Raw genomic sequence first — 20,756 nt, 5'->3', positions numbered from 1 at the left:
TCTACAACCTGGAAGTTTAGGAATGGAACAAATTGTCCCAGACCCAGCACCAGTGAGAAGGGACACTAGGGAAGTGTTTGGAGATGGGGGTTGTATATGTACTATGGTGTATTTTACCTTAAAATTGTAAATGCATTAGGGTAAACAATGCTTAGCTTATGGTACTGTTTTTCTTATCCAATGATATGAAATGGAAACACTTGTTAAAGTGGAAGTTCAGGCTATTACTAACTAAGCCTAAACCTGCTCCTACCAACCATCTAAATCCTATTCTAACTATTCTCAGGGTGCTCCAGTCCGGTCATGTGATCTCCCCAACAGCCAGCTTCAGAGGAGAGGAGAGAGCACCGACAATGGATGGAATCCAGTCACCCCAGTGTTCCATCATTTACCTAATATACAAAAATCGGGTGCCTTTGTTCAGGGGTGCAAGGTAGCAGGTATTGGTTCCTTACTGAAGCCTTTTGGATGAATGGGTGAATTTTAACGTGCAACCCCTAGTTATACATCTGCCTGCTTTTTTATAGGACACTGGGATGGTGTTGCCCTAATTGCAGGATTTGCACTGAAAACATAGTTTTTCTTTGGTTACCATGGATGTCTCTGCATTATTTTCTTCTACATCCCAAACTTTTGGTATTATGGCAATACATCATTTGTCCAAAAATAGCACTTATTCTAAAGAACTTCATAATTTGTGTTGGGTTTCTATTGACACACAATTTCTTTTTATTTAATGGTGTCTACTGTGTGCAACATCAGTGGGAGCTAGGTTTTCCCCCTCCCTGGCAATTTTTTATATGGAAAAAAAGGAAAAGAAAGGCGTCTCTAAGTGCAGTATGCAAAATTTAATAAAGTGCACAAAGGGTTAAAAGCACTTACAAGATTGTTGAGTGTTAAAAAACATGATAAAATCAGGAGTCCTCATCTGTGGCATGTGTCCATCCTCTGCACGGTGGTAGAGAGCAGTGCAGAGCTGTCCAGCAGCTATAAAGCGTTCGCATACGTGTTGGAAAGAGGAGGCAGTAGGGAAGCCTGTATTCACTGCGGGACACACAAGGCTGATGGTGTCAGTGTAGAGAAGGGGGAGGTAACGCGTTTCGGAGCATGTTCGGCTCCTTCGCCAGACCTACGCCCATACTCCTCAAGCTGGCTTATGAATGGTGAGGGGGAGGAGTAAGGGGAGGAGTGTGGGCAGATGTTGAATACACAATGATAAGGGATGTGACAGATGTATTACGAGGACGGCCAAGACGACCGTGCACCTGCAAATTGGATCATTAACGTCAGTGCTATATACAATGAAGTCCTGAAGGAATTTGACACAGGGGTACAGGGCACAGATGGCAGTGGCTAAATTAACAACAATAAATAAATATACAAACGTAAGGTTGATATTGAATCAATATACAGGTGTGTTACATGGTTGGCCGGGTGTCTATATGCATGTGTTACAAAGGCGGCCGGGCGTTTGCACACATGCAAATAGGGTCGTAAGTCTAATGTTGAGTTGGCAATTAATAAATATACAGCCGTGTTACAAGGGCAGCCAGGCGTTTATACACATGTGTTACAGGGGCGGCCAGGTGTCTATGTGCATGTGTTGCAAAGGCAGCTGGGCGTTTGTACACATGCAAATAAGGTTGTAAGTCTAATGTTGAATTAATAATGAATAAATATGTAGCCGTCTTACAAGGGCGGCCGGGGAGCTTTACACCTGTGTTACAGGGGCGGCCAGGCGTCTGTACACATGCAAATGAAGTAATAAATCTGTTGTAAGGGGATTAAAAAAAAAAAAAAGGAATAAGCGATAGTATATAGGGGACGTGAATTGTACCAATTATGTCTGTAACAATGATAAAACAATGCTGAATATTACTTTACTATGAATAAGTGTATAGGTGTGTTACGGTCGGGTGTCTATACACTGAGGACAGATAGAGGAAAATAGTGGATGCTTATACAAGTTGTACGAATTGTGCAGATTATGCCTGTAGCAATAATCTCACAGTGAGAGGTATTACTCAACTGTGTACTAGTATATAGAAGTGTTACAGGAGCGGCTGGGCGTCTATAAACTACAGAAGGGTAATAGGAGGTGGTGGATGCTTATGCAAATAGTACAGATTATGCCTGTAGCAATACTCTAACGATAATAGATAATAATAGATAATAATAGACTGTAAATAAGTATGCAAGTGTGTTACAGGGGCGGCCGAGCATTTACACACCCGCAAATAAGGTCACAAATCTACTATAAGGAATTAACTTATAGGGATAGGTAATAAGATGTAATCGATACTCTGCAAATAGTACAGATTGTGCCTATAGTTGTCGATAATAGATCATATTTGATTGTAACAGATGGCAGATATGTACATGTATATCAGGCAAACACCATGACATATGGATATGATAATAAGGTGGAATGAATGATAAATGAACAACTAAATGTAGTAGATCATATAACTTACTGTAGTAGATCATATAACTTACACAAGATAAAGTTAGGAGGGTAAAGGTGGATAGTATATTAGTAGTGGATAACAAATAGACACCATAATATCACAGTCTGTATGTTAAATGTAGTATCATCTAGAGCAGTGGTTCTCAACTCCTGTCCTCGGGACCCACCAACAGGCCGGGTTTGCAAGATAACTGAAATACATCACAGGTGATATCATTTGCTGCTCAGTGATTGCAGTATTCTAGTCTGCATCTCCCCAAGGTAATACTTAAATTCTGGCCTGTTAGTGGGTCCTGAGGACCGGAGTTGAGAACCACTGATCTAGAGTAAGGTGTTAATTTCCAATTCTTCATTAATACCTCAAGGCGAAATTACGTCAAGAGTGTATATCCAATAAGTCTCCCGTTGGAGAAGACGTTTAAATCTCTCTGCCGTAGGGAGAGTGGCTGGTATGGATTCGATGATCCATACTTTTAGGCCTACGGTGGATTTAGGATGATGTTGGGTGAAATGTCGTGGGACGCTATGGTGGTCTTTACTGGCCTTGATGAATCGGCGGTGCTCTCCAAAACGCTGGCGTAGGGGGCGTATAGTTCGACCTACATAGTAGAGGCCGCAGGGGCATGTCAGGCAGTATACTACATGGTCTGTAGAACAGGTGTAGAATTACGAAATTTTGTACGTTTTATTTTTAATCGTGCATGTTTTTTGACCATGTTGTATAAAACTGCAGGTCAACAATCTTGTAAGTGCTTTTAATCCTTTGTGCACTTTATTAAATTTTGCATACTGCACTTAGAAGCGCCTTTCTTTTCCTTTTTTATAGCTTCTCCTCTAACCAAAGTGCTGCCAGAAGTGCCACCTCATTATTATCATCCCTCTGACCAGCTACCCACCTCCACCAGAGCACCCTTATCTCGTCTCTAAATTTTTACATGGGGTGGTGGGAGGAGTTTTTTTTTTTATCTCCCCCCCCCCCCAAAAAAAAGCCCTCCTTGACAACACCATCTGGTATGGTACATTTATGGATGAACTGGTCATTATTCAGGAGGGTAGTGACACTGTCTTTGCACAATTCTCGCTTAATGTCAATGATAATGAATTGAATATTAAATTTACCAGAGTCTAATTCAATTCAGAATTTTTTAGATGTCACCCTAGGGGGTGACCAGGAAGCAGGGATTATTGTTACTAAAACATATAGAAAGGCTTGTGTGCACAATGCACCACTCTTTGCTAGTAATTGCCACCCTTCCCATACCATTACATTTATTCTGGTAGGCGAGTCCACAAGAGCAAGAAGAAATTGTTCTACAGATGAAACTTTTAATTTTGAAGACAAAGAGGTTATTAAGACTGATCTATACAAAGGGGTCTATACAAAACAATCTAGTAAGAAAGGCAATAGAGTTAACTTTGTGACCAAATACTCAAGCTGAGTATAATCAGATAAACAACATTGTTAAAAACATTTATTGTTGCATGTATTGTTGTGGTCAAAATACATGCAGGTGCTGTCATGTACATTCATGTTCAAAAACATTATTTCTTTTGTTACAGGAAAATCTTTTGATATCAGAGAATATATTAATTGTGGCATGAGTAATGTAAGTTTTGTAGTCTATCTGATCCAATGTATGACCTGTTCTATACAACAGGTTGTATCATACGCCCTTTATGCGCATGCATAGGAGAATGTTACTGTGGCACTGTGAAAGGTATGCCCATGACTATGAAAGAAGTATATAAGCATAGGGCATACATGACAGGGTGGAAAGGGAACCCGATAGCAGGGGGTTAGCTAGTTTAAATTGGGGTGGAAAGTCATGACACTTACCTGATTGGTTGAGCAGAGGAGGTGGTTGGGAACAGCAATAGAGAGGCTAGTTGGTGGGGAGAAGTGATGTAAATTCACTTGCAGTCGTCGTTGGGTGAACGTCCCTCCCTCCTGTTCTTGTCATATGATTTTGTGTTTGTTTTGTGGTCAGTCAGAAGTTTGGAGTCTTTGACAACGGTGGAACCCATCTTAGGTGTGGTGTCCTTTAGGCACCTTTCAAACTTGTGCGTACTAAAAGTCGTGCGATTTTTATCGTGATTTTTGCCGCGTTTTTGACCGACTTGAAGCAATGCCTGTGTAATCTTGAGGTCTGTAGACCTCAAGTCACATCAAAGTCAGACCAAAGTAGTGCAGGGACTACTTTGAAGTCACACAGATATGAATGGTACTCATTGGAAATCATGGGGTATGACTTGTCATGCCACTTTGCAGTCCCAAATCGCAGGACAAGTCGCACAAGTGTGAAAGGGGCCTTAGTTGGCCTGATTCAATTTAGAGTGACCAGGATTGCTATGTATTTGTTATTTAGAAGTTTATGTATAATAAAAGGCTGATTTAGCCATTTTAACGCTAATTCTCAGTAGTGTTGTTATTTCAGAGGGGTTATAGGGAGGTGGAGATATGGGGAGATTTACTGAGGAATCAGTAATTTAGGTAATCTCTGAACTACCCTGGTCATGTGAATGCTAAAAACATCTCAAGCGTGTCTTAATGCTTTAGATAAGTGCACAGCAGAGTGAGGTCCTTTGCTTTTTGTGGCATTGAAAGGATGCATCTTGCGGACAGAGGAGGTAATAGATATCGTAAGCTCTTGGAGTGGGAGGTGTGGTGGATCTGACTGCAATCAGACTGCTAACCTTCAATACTTGCAAAAAAATAGATTTATTGTAGAACAAACTCCATAAAAAACAACCACAACTGATCAGGCAGGGGAGGGAAAAGGCAGGTGGATGCGTTTCACATGGAAGTTCATGCTTTCTTAATACCATAATGGGAACATGGCAGCATGACATACCTCTTTTAGTAAATTTAATGAATTTAGGGCTTCCAGTGCATGTGATGGGCATATCCCAGGAGGCACTGACGTCATTCACCTATGCAAATCGGGGAGAATGGCAGCAGGCCAAAAGTTACTGAATGAAAAAAGTAAGTATACAAACAAAAAAAAGATGGATAGTAGTGTAGTGAAAAGAAGGTGAGATGCAGAGGAGCAAACTTGTTTTCAAGGGTGAAGTAATAGCTTATTAATTGATTAGACTTTTACTTATACTTTTTTTCATCTGTACATGATTTGGAATTCAAATTAAAGAGGATTTTGCTTTTCATAAGATTAGATAATCTCAGGTAAACATTCACAGAATATACTGAGTAAAGTTTCTAACCTCCTTTAGTAAATTAGCTTGACTGTAATGATATTTACACTGTATTTAGTAACAGTGGTTAGAAACACCTACCTGCAATTTTGTAGTTTTGTTACTTAAACTTCTGTGGCAAGCCTATCACTATTTTTTAATTAAAATTAATTTCTAAGAAACCCCAATTAACCTATAGTTAACCCTAGTTAAAGTGTAAATTATTATTTTTTAAATAACAAATATGTCATACCTACCTGCTCTGTGCAATAGATTTGCACAGAGTAGCCCTGATCCTCCTCTTCTTAGGTCTCATGCTGGAGCTCTGGGCCCCTCCCCCTTGCTGACTGCCCCCATAGCAAGCCACTTGCTAAGGGGGCACTGGTGCGTACTAGCTCCCGAGCTGGCTAACTGTGCCCATAAGACACAGAGACCGCGGCTCAGCCCTGCCCTTCGCTTCCTCCTCACTGGCTGTGATTGACAGCAGTGGGAGCTGCTGCATCTTAGCCAATGAGAAGGGAGAAACCCGGGGGAGCTGCTGCTCTTGCACATATTGCTGGATCAAGATTGGGCTTAGGTAAGTATTTGAGGGGGCTGAGGGCTGCACACTGAAGGTTATTTACCTTCAAGCAAAGAATGCATGATGTTAAAAAACCTTCAGCCTTTAGAACCACTTTAACTTCTGCCTCCCCCTCTCCCTACATTTTGTACTTTTATCATATAAACACTAACATGGTGTACTTTTTATGTAGTACTACAAAAAAAAAATGTAGATTCTGGTCCTTTAAAGCAGATTACACAGCACAGCGCTTGTGCTGTGTTATCTGCCCCCTCTAAACTGTAAAAAAAACCCTGAACATTGCACTTCCTGTATCCCCTCTCTAAATAGACCACAATAACATTGCACTTCCTGCATCCCCTCTCTAAATAGACCACGATAACCAGGGTAGCTCTGCCCTGATCACCGTGGTCTAAGTGCGTTCCTCCATCATACACTGTCCCCTCTGCTCTCCTCTCCCCCCCCTCACCCCCTCCTTCCTCCCTGTCATCTGCCTCTGTTTCTGTCTCCAGGCCTGGCCCCGCGCCCCCCCGCCGCTATTGCTTGTAAAATAAAATCATTACAATTTCACTGCCAGCCTTATTCGTTTTACAAAACGAGCAGTGTACCCAATTTGTGCTGTCTTCAGGCCGGTCACATGACTCGCGGCCGCTTTACAGCTCCGAGACAGGGCTTCTGTGGAGGAGACGAGCGGTCACGTGATCTCCTCAGCTGATGTCAGAGGAAGATCACGGCCCCTCCCTCAGAAGCCATCCATCAGAGCTGGAAAGCGGCTGTGAGTCATGTCACCGGCCTGAAGACCGCTCAAATTAGGTATTTACACTGCTAGTTTTGTAAAACAAATGAAATAGTGTGCTATACGAGCCTCTAATAGAGGGGCTGGCATAGTTTTATATATATGGGTTAACAAACCCTTTAAAAATAAATGCGCTGCAACAGCTGTCACTGTGCTATGTTCAGGTGTGAATGGAGCCTTAATTGTTTTAATTGGAAAGCTATCAATGTTTAATTATTTTCTTATGACTCAAGGTCACATAAAAAAAACTTTTCAAGCCATTCATTATTTCTTGTAAACACTGGCTCTATCAGTTCAAACTTTTACAGGATTTCAATAAATTTGTCCTGTTCAACAAATATTTTCAGTCAAAACTTTACCAGTAATGCCCAAGGCCCAATATGTGGGTGGAGTTTTTTTAAAGAAAAGTCCAGCCAAAGCTCGTTTGGCTGCACTTCCCCTTTGTTTTACAGGAGTTCATTGTGCACTCCTTTGACCCGTTTTCAACAGACAGTGGGCTGAAGCCCGCTGTCGGCTGACGTCATAGAGCCGGTCCAGGCTCAGGCGAGATTCTGACCAGGATTCACCCCACATGCCTTAGAACGGCACCCAGCTCAGCCTTTCAGCGAGTTGCTGAGAGCCTGAGCTGGCCGCTCCCGCCCCCTCCACAGGCCCAGCATGACAGTGAGCACACAGGAGGGCAGAACAGAGAGCCAGTGACTGACAATCACCAGCTCTCTACTCACAGAGTTCTGAGAATCGAGCGATCGGAGGTGGTTGATCACTCGGTTTTCAGTCTAAAACTGGCTAAAAGACAGAATTCAGAGAGTAGTGATTAATTATTCATACTCGGAATGGTCTAAGTTTATTAGTGGTGTACCCCAAGGTTCGGCGTTGGAACCCTTATATTTATAAATGATATAGGGTCAGTATTTCGGATGACACCAAGTTATGCAGTGGAATAACATCCTTACAGGATGTCTCCAACTTACAAGCCAACCTCAATGTACTGTTTAATTGGGCAACTATGTGGCAGATGAGGTTTATTGTTGATAAATGTAAAGTTATGCATTGGGGGCTAGAAAAATGCATCATACATACAAGGAGGAGAACAGCTGGGGGAGGCAATGGTGGAGAAGAACCTGGGTGTTCTGGTAGTTCATAGGCTTAATAGCATGCAATGCCAAGCTGCAATTTCCAAAGCCAGCAAAATTCTTTCTTGTATTAAGAGAGGTATGGACTACAGTGAGAGACATCATTTTGCCCCTGTACAAATCATTAGTAAGACTTAATCTGGAATAAGCAGTTCAGTTTTGGGCATCAGTTCATAAAAAGGATATTGGAGAAAGTGCAGAGAAGAGCAACCAAACTGATAAGAGGCTTGGAGGAGCTCAGCTATAAGGAACGATTAGCTGAACTGAATTGATTCTCGCTTAAGAAAAGGAGATTAAGCGGGGATATAATAAACATGTATAAATACATAAGTGGTCCATATAGTGAACCTGATGTTGAGTTATTCACTTTAAGGTCATTACAGAGGACACGGGGGCACTCTTTACTTTTGGAGGAAAAGAGATTTCATCTCCAAATACGGAAAGGCTTCTTCACAGTAAGAGCTGTGAAAATGTGCAATAGACTCCCTCAAGAGGTGGTCCTGGCCAGCTCAGTAAAATGTTTTAATAAAGGCCTGGACTCTTTCCTAGATACACATAATCTAACCAGGTAATAATATTTATAGGTCCTATGCTTTCAGAAAATGCATGGTTTGGGAAGGGGGGGGGGTCTTTTACAAACTCTGTAAACTATAAGTGAAAAATGATAACCTCCAGATTTGTAGATAAAGTTGCTTATTTACAGTTTTGCATAACTCTGATGTTTCACCATTTTGCACAAAGGTACAATTTGAAATTGACAAATATTTGTTGTTTATTAACTCAATACAGTTTTATCCCTTCGGTTTAGTGAGAATTTTGTAAGAATTTTGTCACGTTTTTGTCCCCTAATAATGAATTTAGTGTATTTTTAGTGAAAATATTGTTTTGATCCACATTTGCACACAAAATCAGTAGCACAACATAAGTTCACCTTTGGTAGCATGTTACATGTTACACCCGTATTTAGTGTTTAAAATGTTAGCAAAAAGTCCCTGCATGAGGCCCCCCGGATCCCTTGCTGTGACAGCAGCAGGTGGGGGGATCTTCTCCCTGCACCTACTATCACAATTTAAAAAAAAAGGATGGCTGTGCGGGGCTCCGTCTCCATGGCCGTGTTATTCATTCACAGAGTTCTGTGAATAAATTCACTACAACTACCGTCTTCCATTGTGGCAGGCAGCTTGTAGTTCTAATGAACTCCGAGAGCTCTGGTGACTACGCTCATAGTTCATTGATATTCCTGCTCTCCAGTAACTCCACTTGTTATAACTAAGGTATGCAAAATACCATCTCTGAACGCACAACACATCAAACCTTGAAGCAGATGGGCTACAGCAGCAGAAGACCACACCAGGTGCCACTCCTGTCAGCTAAGAACAGAAAACTGAGGCTACAATTCTCTTAGGCTCACCAAAATTTGACAATAGAAGATTGGAAAAACGCTGCCCCGGCCTGATGAGTCTCGATTTCAGCTACAACATTCAGATGGTAGGGTTAGAATTTGGCATAAACAACATGAAAGCATGGATCCATCTTGCCTTGTATCAATGGTTCAGGCTAGTGGTGGTAATGTAATGATGTGGGGGATATTTCCTTGGCACACTTTGGGCCCCTTAGTACAAATTGAGCACCGTTTAAACACCACAGCCTACCTAAGTATTGTTGCTGACCATGTCCATCCCTTTATGACTACAGTGTACCCATCTTCTGATGGCTGACAATGAGTTCACTGTACTCCAATGGCCTCCAGAGTTACCAGATCTCAATCCAATAGAGCACCTTTGGTGGAAAGGGGGATTAACATCATGGATGTGCAGCTGACAATGTTTGGACAATGTTTGTTGGAATGTTTCCAACACCTTGTTGAATCTATGCCACAAAGAATTATAGCAGTTCTGAACGCAAAAGGGGGTCCAACCCAATACTAGCAAGGTGTACCTAATAAAGTGTCTGATGAGTGTATATGTCATACAGATAAAAAGAAAACTGGAAAAATTGCATAGTTAATAATAAACCTACTGAGGTTACCCTGAATCCAATTGGTACGACTGCAGAAGTTACAGGGAATACAATGAAAGAAGGACTATATCTACAGGAAATACCCCCACAGGAGATACAAAAAATATCCAATTAGGAAACATCCCTATCACTATCAGTACAACCACAGGAGATGTCCTTACAGTAGGTACAATCAGCACCACTACAGGAAACATTCCTACAGAAGATACAGTAGGTACAATCAGTACCACTACAGGAAACATTCCTACAGAACATACAGTAGGTACAATCAGTGTTGCCAACCATCAGTATTTTTACTGACAGCCAGTAAAAAAATGGCACTTTTCTCCTGCCAGTAAATGCCAGTGACAGGAAAAGGCTGCCAGTAAAAAACATGGCTGTGACACTCGGCTGGGAACTGCACATGTACAGTTACAGTGCCACTCTGGAGCTGACCTAGACTCTCTGAGTGCCTGCTACAGTGTGTTTGGGAGGTTCCAGCAGGGGGAAGGTCTGGCGGAGGCGGTGCCTGATCATGTAGTGTGATGTCATGGTGTAGAGGAGCCCAGCGGAGCGGCCACAGCCTTGTGTGCGGATCTGCAAGACAGGAGCAAGGCAAGCTGGGAGCGGGACTGTCAGTGCTGTTTGGACTGGAGTGGACTGAAGAGACACTTGGCATGGAGAGAGACTGTCACTGTGACTCAGGAAGGGACGTGTCGTGTCGGTGATCTGTGCTGCTGCACGCTGCTGCCAGTGTCACTGTGAGAGTCAATGTCATGTGTGTGCCTGCCCATTCTAATTTCTTGCCCTCCCGAGTCCTATCCCTCAACTACTTTCTTTATCAAAAATAATATAAGAAATGTTTTTTGCTTAATATCTACCTTAAATCACATTGCTAAGTGCATATTGTACTTGTTTGTAGCCTAAATACTGAAATGTGCACTTTACCCTGTCATTTTGTAACTTTTGGAAATGCCAGTAAAAACTTGGCTGTGCCAGTGGATTTTGGGTGTTGTGCCAGTAAATATCAATCTGGTAGGTTGGCAACACTGGGTACAATCAGTACCACTATAGGAAACATTCCTACAGAAGATACAATCAGGGCCACTACAGGAAACATCTCTATAGGAGATACAGTAATATATAAGACATAGAATCAATACTGCAGATAATATGTGGAATATTTAAATATCCCTACAGGTTATACAATAACTGAATAGACCCACAGAATCAGACCCATAAAGGTCCTTCTAAAAACCTGGCAAATACTTTTCTAACCTGCATTTCTTTTTCATATCTATTATATTTTTACAATCAAAGATTGTTTTTTATTTTGTAAAGTTTCAAGCTATGGTAAATGTAAATGCACATTCATAAATATTACTGCATGGATTTCAGTACAAAAATATAACTAGCTCCAGGGGTGTAAAGAACTGGAAGTTTACAAGAAGAATAATTCATAAGAAGAGCAGGTGGTAAAAGCTATGATGTACTGGTAAAAGGTGGTAAAAGCTATGATGGTAAAAGCTATGATGTACTGTATATACTTGAGAATAAAACATTTTAAGGGGAAATTATCGTGATATACAGGTAATAGGACGTGGATCTAAAATGAACTGAGCTGAGCATACTGTACAAACAGCCAAAGTTACATGCAAATCAGCCTACCTCATCAAAGCTGAAATTTGAAAGTCATCTATCATTATCACAATAATGAAGGCCCCTTGAACATCCACAGTACAGATCGCATATGGCACAGATCTGGAAGCGTCATCTTTGACATTTGATACCATGCCTGTTTTTCTTCTTACAAATGTGAGTTTATCCTATTTGTTATTAAAGCTTTATTTTATATAAAAATGACTGCACCCAGAGGCGCCTCTCTACTTGTTCTTTTGCAGTCCCAGGAATATGTTTTCTCTCCTACTATGACGGCAGCCCTGCTTGCTGCCTTTGGACGTTTTTATCCCTTCATTAGCATCACCACATAGACTTATTCGCCTGTGTTTGCTATATGGAATATTGATCACCACAGTTCCTATTTAATGAATTATATTCAGATATTTATGTACTAGCAGACGCAGATTTTGGTGTTATGTGAATCCTGAGTTGTTGCGCCTATACTTGTTATTATGATTTTCTGAATGGGGAATACACCACCTACCAAACCAGGTTCCAAGTTCAACCCTCCTAAGATGAAGGATGCCAATGAAAGGGCTTGGATCTTACAGTCGGGATTTAATCGGGGGTTTTGGATCCCTTTCATCCACCCCTAACGCTCCTTTGGGTTTCCTCTCTTGGTGTGGTAACCAAATAAAATAAAATAAAAATATGTGTGTGTATATCAACTTATACAACACTTTCTTTCCCTGCAGGCTTGTCAGTTAATGGTGGTATTGATCAGGAGAATTCTTGGGACCAATACTCCCCTTTTGATACAGCACTTTCTTTGCTAAGTTCTCTGGTGCTTCTACCCTTCTGGTGAAAGCTGACATTGAATCTGCCTTTCGCTTTCTTCCTGTAGACTGCGACTGTTCCATCCCAACAACATGGAAGGTCCTTCCCATCTTCTGTCCTTTTGGGCATTGAGATTGACATTGTGGGGGATGGTCTGCCAACTTCCTGGGGTTAGCTTCTTTCCTTGGTTAAATTCCCAAGGAACTCTAGGAAGCTATGGCTGTAGCAGCTTCAACCTTTTTGGGCTATCTTGTTTTCACATTCCACATACTTCTGATGGGCAGTGCCTTCTGTAGGCGTCTATGATATGTATATAATATACACGTCATTGCATACCAATTATCAGCTCCTATGCATGATGACTTGGAAGCGCGGTTGTCCTTCTTGCACTCCTCTAATGGTCCTTCTTTGATGAATGGAGGAATTGTCGAACACACAGCTGGAGTTTTCTACAGGTCTGCATTCAGCTCCTGTAGCTTTGGCATTTTATTCCAGGATGACTGGTCTGCTGAACCTTGGCCGGCTTAATTGCCCCAACTATTTGTTGTGTAACATTATGCTGTTAGAGCCATTACCTATTATGGTCAAGTGGTTAACTGCCTCTCTGCACGCTCTCTACCTTTGTTCTCCCTGTTGTGTTTTTCTGGTGCTCGGATGTCTTCAGTTGACTGTGTGGTTTCAGATGTAACTAATTCTGTGGGTCTTCCTTGTCCTTCCTTTTTTGTGTAGTCTCGTTTCTGACTCCTGTTGCTCCCCCTCTGTGCCCCCCCTCCCAGACCTACCAGGTAACCTGTTGGCAACTTTCGGACGAATGGGTGCCTCCACCTGTCGATATCTACCTTTACCCCTGGGGGTCGGGCACCTGGATCTTTTCTCCTACCTCCTCCACCTGCAGGATATAGTTGTGGCTGGTCCGACAGTGTGTACCGCTCCCTCTGCTGTATTGTTTGGTTCAGACAATTCAGCTGGGAGGGCTCTTTTGTTTCGAGTTGCCCTTTCTTGGGCATTCTTTGGCACCTTTAGGGTTAGTGAACTTACTGGCGAGGACAAACGCCCAGTTTATGGTAACTCAGAGGATGTGCTGATCACAGAATCCTTTGTTTTTATCTCTCACTTGTTCTTCCAACCTCAATGCATTCGATTTTTTTCGGGTCTTGCGCCTTTTCCTTTTCCCAGCAGGTCTTGCCTCCCCATGATTTTTCCCACATACTCTCTTGCCATTGGCGCAGCCATTGCTGCCCATGGGGTGGTTTTTTTCTGATGACAGAGATGGCTTTTAGGTAGATGGGAATCATTAGAATTTTTGCTATATCTTCGTCCTCACCTTTTGTTCTGATTTCATGTCTCTCCCCAGAATTACTTTGGATCATCGTTGACTCCTTCATCTATTGGGCCTCTTGCCATGTCCAATTTTGATACTGTGGGGAGAATTTTTCTTTGCAGTTGGCAGAATTTGTTGTCGCAGTTTTCATGGCCTACACTGGCTGCTGGTATTACCAGCAGCCAGACAATTTGTTTTAGGCCCCTTCATTCTTATCATTCATGTATGGGGTAACAATGTAGGGCATTACCGGCCTGTAGATTCCACCTCCTTTAGTAGGCATGGTATTGCTCCGTGTTGTGCCAGTTTTACCTATCTATTGTTTGGTCCAACATTGTTCCCCCATTTCTGGTTTTGGCCCGTCACATACTTTGTTCTTGTTTCTAGTTCTTGTTTGGAGCTGCTTCTCTGCAAGGTGAATGCCCTAGGTTTTAAAATTTGTCCACAGGATTGGTGGCATTGTTGTCTGCCGCTGGGGTCTTGAGGGAGATAACAGTATTTATTAAGACTTGATGGGGTTAATGTTCACCTCGGCCTACATTTTGATGTTGAACAATTGCTGGCTGCGGTGGGGCACTCGTCAGTGTACTACTAACTTGCGTGTGGCTGTTTTGACCTTACCAGCAATTGATGTTGCTTTATGGGCTATGCTCTCAAGATAAATTCTGAGGTCAGTCTAATGCCTGTCTGGCACTGATGGTAAGGACAGGCCTCTTAGACTATGTGAGTTTATGTTTATGGGTGCACACGGTATACTATGACTGGCATGTTTGGTAAATTCTGGGATCAGTCTAATGCCTGTCTGGCACTGATAAGGACAGGCCTCTTAGACTATGTGAGTTTATACTTATGGGTGCTCAAGGTATACTGTGACTGGCATTGTTTGGGACATTTGGAAAGTTGTACTTTTGAAAAGTTCAATAAAGCTGTGGCCTTGCCCTATTTCCAACTTAATCAGCTTCTGTGTCTTTTTTTTGGGGGGGGGCAAGGTATTGGTTTATTAGTTGGTCATGAATGAGCCTATGCTTCTCAGCAGTCATGAAGGCCCTTTGAACTGCCTTTAGGGAAAGGGAGCCTTGACTGCTCCCTTAGGATTGGCTACAAGACCTGAGGTGACTGGGTGGAGCCTGAACTCTAAGAAAAGGCTATGCTGAGGCACATCCAACTGCTCTGAGGAGATTCAGCTGTCACAAGAGTTGAACACCCTCCCACCCGTTGTGATGTTTTGTCATAGCTTTATTGGCAGTTTTGACCTCGCCAGCAATTGATGTTGCTTTATGGGTTATGCCCTCAAGTTAAATTCTGGGGTCAGTCTAATGCCTGTCTGGCACTGATGGTAAGGACAGGCCTCTTAGACTATGTGAGTTTATGTTTATGGGTGCACACGGTATACTATGACTGGCATGTTGTTTGGTAAATTCTGGGGTCCGTCTAATGCCTGTCTGGCACTGATGGTAAGGACAGGCTTCTTAGACTATGTGAGTTTATATTTATGGGTGCTCATGGTACACTGTGACTTGCATTGTTTGGTACATTTGAAAAGTTCAATAAAGCTGTGGCCTTGCCCTATTTCCAACTTAATCAGCTTCTGTGTCTTTTTGGGGGGGCAAGGTATTGGTTTATTAGTTGGTCATAAATGAGCCTATGCTTCTCAGCAGTCAAGCACCAGTAGAAAAGCTTAGGAGCTTAAATACAGGTGTTTTTTGATCCACGTATTGTTTTGTGATATAGTTTTCAAATAAGGTAACCTCTGCTTAAAGACAATTCCACTAAATGCTCAGTTTAAGCTGTCCAGGTTCATTACAAGTTTACATTTCTCAAAATGACATTTTAACACAATGGGGGGGGATATACTAAAGTTGGTGCACAGAGAATCGGATGCAGCTGTATATTTTAACCTATGAGCTTCTAGGTTTTATTGTCAAAGCTTAATTGAACAAACCAAAGTTAGAAAAAATCCATGCACACAGTGAACATACGCAGATTAAGTCAGTTAACACGTTTCAGCCTATAAAGCCTTATGACAATGGCCTTATAGGCTGAAACGCGTCAACCTACTTAATCTGTGTTTGTTCACTGTGGCTATTCAATAAAATGAAGAAATTTTAAGAGCAACCGGAGTGCGGATCATTTTTTCTACATTACTCTACTCAGCCAGCGACTGTGGATCGAGTACCTGGGAGCTCTGCTATTTATGTGGTGTATGGGTAGTAGCACTGACTTTTCTGTTTCTAAAGTTAGAAGCTAATTGGTTACTAAAACTGCAGCTGCTCCAGATTCTGTGTACACCAGTTTTTGTAAACCCCCCCCCCACTGTATTTTTTTTAAAGACCAACTGTTTCACTTTTGTTGAGACAGTGGCTCCATTTATGACCAGTGTGCATGGATTTGACCACAGTCTGGGTAGAGCAGAAATAGACTCTTTAAAACGTCCTGTTTTTACATTTTAAATTGATGGGACATATGCTTGTTTCTAATGACACATGCATGCTTTCCATGTGGCTCCACAGACAGTGATGTAATTTATTCAAAGATAGGAGCTCCCAAATAGAAGGTACAAAAATTTTAATATATGTATATTGCAGCATGGTATCTGTAAAACTGGTCAGGATGTCTGGAAAAGTGTATGATGGCAGATATATTTGTAGGTCCACAGCGTCTTCAATACTCAAGTCCCTGTGGTAAAAAAAAACCCTAAGTTTCTACCTAATGTTTATAAAATATGTATTGGGGCTGGTTTCACTTGAAATCATTAGGAGACTAGGTAGGGTGTATTCCCAATCATGTGGACCGTGTTTAGGGTTTTCCCCCTGATGGTTTCACTGATTCTATTTCAGGAGGAGTGTGTGTGTGAGCTCAGGGAGCCAGGCTGAGCTGTGAAGCTAGAGACTGCTGAACTAGCCAGTGCTATAGGAAGCTGTCACTGTCTGCTGCTTCTCCCAAATAGAGGGGAACAGTACCTTAAGCCTCGTACACATGATCCGTATGTTGGCCAACCGAGCGTCTGATTTTGTCCAAAGGGCGCGTGCCAGGAACCTGTCTTGCATACTAACGGTACACAATTGTCGGCCAACAAACCTAAACATAGTGACGTACTATGAGGAATTTCAGCTCTTAAGCGCCACCCTTTAGGCTCCTTCTGCTAATTTTGTGTTTGGTGAGCATTGATTCCGAGCATGCGTGTTGTGACTTTTGTGTGACGGACTTGTGTACTGACGATATGAAAATCAGACAACAGACCATTGTCCGCCGAAAATTTACTAGCCTGCCATCCAACATTTGTTGGCCGAAAGTTGGAAAACAATTGTCAAAAGGAGCGTACTAATGGTCATATTTTAGGACAACAGTCTGTCAACAGACAACCCCCTGCCAAAACCTGATCGTGTGTACGAGACTTTAGATTTTGTTCACATAACGAACTCAGTAAACTCGGAAGAGCAGAAGTTTCTTTTCTTATGCTAGAATAAACAGTTTGTATTTAGCTATGAAAGCTTAAGCACTATTTAAGACACTCTCTGAAAACTTACACATAATTCAGACATACCATTGCAGTGCTCCCAGAAATGCCCCAGGACCCTTTTTATGTTCCTGTAATCTGGACCCAATATTTAATTTGTAGGTGTCCCTATGAAAAATAGATTTACATCCCTTCTTTCCTTATGTCTTGTATAATTATCCTAGAAAAACAATAATGAAGAGGCTGATGCATGCCAAATGTGTTAACAGGAACAGTTTTAAAAGTACTTAGCAACCAAATAAAATCCTTACTTCATTTTTAAAGGGACGCAAAAACACAGGTAAAGACTAATTGGTTGCAATGAACAAGAAATGCTCTTATTACCCAAGTCTCAAGTATACCAGGAGATTTTTTAGGTGACCTACATTGCAACAAAATGCACTAACTCACATTTCAGTGCATAAAAAAGGTGAGACATTGTTCAAAAATGGAGCTGCTTGCACAGAATTGGTCATGGCTGATTGCAAAAGGTAAAGGTTCAAATATTAGGTAAAGAAAACAAAAGCAACTTCCTTTCATTTCAAACTCTAGGAAAATATGTAGCATAATAATCATTTAGTCATCTTTATTCAGTTTTCAATTATTCTTTAAAGATTTGGAACGATGACAGTAAAAATGCAACTGGTAAAAGGGGCTGAAAATAAAATGAAAAATGAATAAAACTGCAAAGGTGGTTTAAAAGTTAGAAAATTATGGAAAACTGATTAAACAACAAAACCGTATCGTCTTTTCTTTTACTTTACTTTTTTCCTAGAAGAATGGACATGTTTGTATGCATATACTATAGTAGGTATTGTGGTATTGTTCCATACTTATATATACTGGCTCACAAGCAATACAATAGGTCTTAGAGCTATTTAATGTAAGCAGTGGTTTTGTTTATAGTGTCATCCCTTGTATAAGTCCAGCTATTTTATACTACTAACTTATAAGTCAGCAAAATAATCTAAGATATTATTTTATCACAGGTATGTAGTGCTAATTAGACATTAAACAATCAAGTTTTCTACTACTGAAAAACCCCAAGAATCTAGGCTATGTGAATGTATAACAACCAAATAATGCAGCAAACTAAGCAATAAACTAGACTGACAGAATTCATACATCATTTCTGTAACCAAAGGCATCTAGCAAGACACAAAATGGGATTATTTCTGCTACAAAAGCAAAGTTTTGCAAACCCATCTTAACAGTGGTTCATTGAGCATAGTAACTAGTAACAATTTTCATGGCATTAAGGCGATATATTGCTAACTGTACTTTTCTATTACGAAATAACTTTAATAAGCTGTTTTATTTTCCTGATTTCTCTAATCGTATATTATCTATGGTGCAGAGTTACTCACTGCACTCTAGGTTAATTAGGTGGAAACCGATGGGGGGCGACAGGTGAACAGGCGAAAAATTGACTTCCCTGACACTAAATACTGTAGGATGAAAATCTGTACTAGCCTAAATACAGAAGCATAACCAACAGTATTACTGAAGCTTATATAGAAAGGTTGCATCGTGGTACAGCTGCAGCTCAATTATATTTTCTATATTCACATTTGATGCAAACCAAATACTTATCTAAAGGCACAGTTCTGCTTTAATCTGAAGTATATACTTAAAAAAAACTAGTCTAATAAATATCAAACAAACTACATTTGTAGGTATTATCCAGTACCAATGGTTAAAATGATAGCTGTGGATTTCTAAAGTTCCTACAGAGATGTTTGATGAGACAGAAATAAATATGGACAGGAACGATTTCATTCTTACCTTTTCCTTATCTCTCTAGCTGAGACCAGCATTCTGCTGTATTGCCAACTATCTCATAGTTTTAAAGCAGATTAAAAGGAGGCCACTTAAAGCTTGTCCTCATCCTTAGCTTCATTCTACTTCAATTTGCTTTGGGCAATGATAGACCAAGCTTTTAAGATGTTTGAATTGAAACTTATATAATCGTAAGCAAGTTGAAACTCACTGACCTAATTTTGATAACAGTCTTCAGAAAATATATTTGCTTTTCATCTAGGAGTGATTAAAATGTCTCTTGAGAATATATTAGTAGAGAAATGTATTTTCCATTTTCAACCGCTTTTTAAATAAAAAAAACAATAAGTGCTTTATATGCTGACATATAGTCTATTATATTTACAGTCATGTTAAGTGTTTTAACATAAAATTATTTGGATATAAAGGGCCAAATAAAACTCACTGAAATATTTCCTATTTGCCATCATAAAGCTATAGCTAGAAAGGTATTTAACATGTGGTACTTGGTTTCTAATATTATTTCACTACCATCCTTTAAAGTGTAATTAAACCCCCCTATCATTTTCAGCCAAGGAAGCTGCCATCTTTGCCTCTGTTTAATCTACAAGTGCCATGATGCTGCACATTTAATCAGTTATGACATCAGCCATTGGATAGTTTGACAGTTTGGTTGAAAGCACAACCAATAGGAGTGTTATATTTCCGGCACGTGGAGGAAATAAAACTGTTTTATGGATGGGTTTACTTCCGCTTTAAGCAAGCATTAGTTAGAACTACAACTGTGTACTGCTTTTTAACTGGGAATGTTTCCAATTAATGTGTCAGCTCATCTCACATAATTAAACACTTATTTATTGCCGATAGACCTAAATGGGTATCACTGTATAGATAATGATTCTATCTGTGTTGTTTACAAAATTCTCAAAGTTTTTGTATAATTTATTCATACTTGTTTCATATATAATAATAGGGGGTGTGTCCAACTGCTAGGAAGTGAACAGTGCAGCTGCTGAGCTCTGCCCCAACTGAACAATATCCTGCTATATTTGTAGCTGCAAAACCCCTCTTCTTTGATCAAGGTACTGAACCCATGCTGTCCCAAAGCATGGAGATGATTCAACACTGCCAGGTTTTCCTGACAGCACACACTGGCTCTGTAAAAATAGATTTCTTTGTGCCTAAGCAGGACGTTCATAATATCCGCCGCTGAGTCACCAATGAAGAACAATGCCTTGCAGAAATGGAAGATTTTTTACACCCAATGGGTGCTGAAGTGAGAGATCCTAAAAAAACCTACAAATGTCCCCATTAATACATTTGGAGGTCTGAAATTCCTTGGGTTCTCTTATGACTCTGAGGGATGCAATGGAGTGGACTTTATGAAAAAATGCCTCAAATCTGTGTTCGGACCTCAGGCTTTCTCCCCCCTCTGTACCATTGAACAAGTACACAGAGCTCCCCTCCATCACAACCTTTTGGGGCACCCTCTCAATTAAATGCCTACGTTTTTGAGACAGAGAATTGATGCTTAAGTCAGTCATTATTTTCCTATACTTTT

The 20,756-nt window shown here is 40.9% G+C and overlaps 1 protein-coding gene across 26 annotated transcripts in view; it reads right to left on the bottom strand.

The window, feature by feature from the left end:
* The window catches only part of RIMS1 (regulating synaptic membrane exocytosis 1), a 641,584-nt gene that overhangs the window by 174,704 nt on the left and 446,124 nt on the right, over positions 1 to 20,756 (bottom strand). Inside the window, exon 1 of one of the 26 annotated variants that reach the window (XM_073626794.1) lies at positions 19,202 to 19,351. The exons of the other annotated variants lie outside the window; for them this stretch is intronic. The gene's annotated coding sequence lies outside the window, so the exon portion shown is untranslated. Of the gene's footprint in view, positions 1 to 19,201; positions 19,352 to 20,756 lie in introns of those variants that run through there. 26 annotated transcript variants of the gene reach the window in all.

Source organism: Aquarana catesbeiana, linkage group LG04 (genome assembly GCF_042186555.1).
Source record: "Aquarana catesbeiana isolate 2022-GZ linkage group LG04, ASM4218655v1, whole genome shotgun sequence".
NCBI lineage: Eukaryota > Metazoa > Chordata > Amphibia > Anura > Ranidae > Aquarana > Aquarana catesbeiana.
Note: the sequence above shows the minus strand (reverse complement) of the source record. Positions and strands in the feature narration are given on the sequence as shown.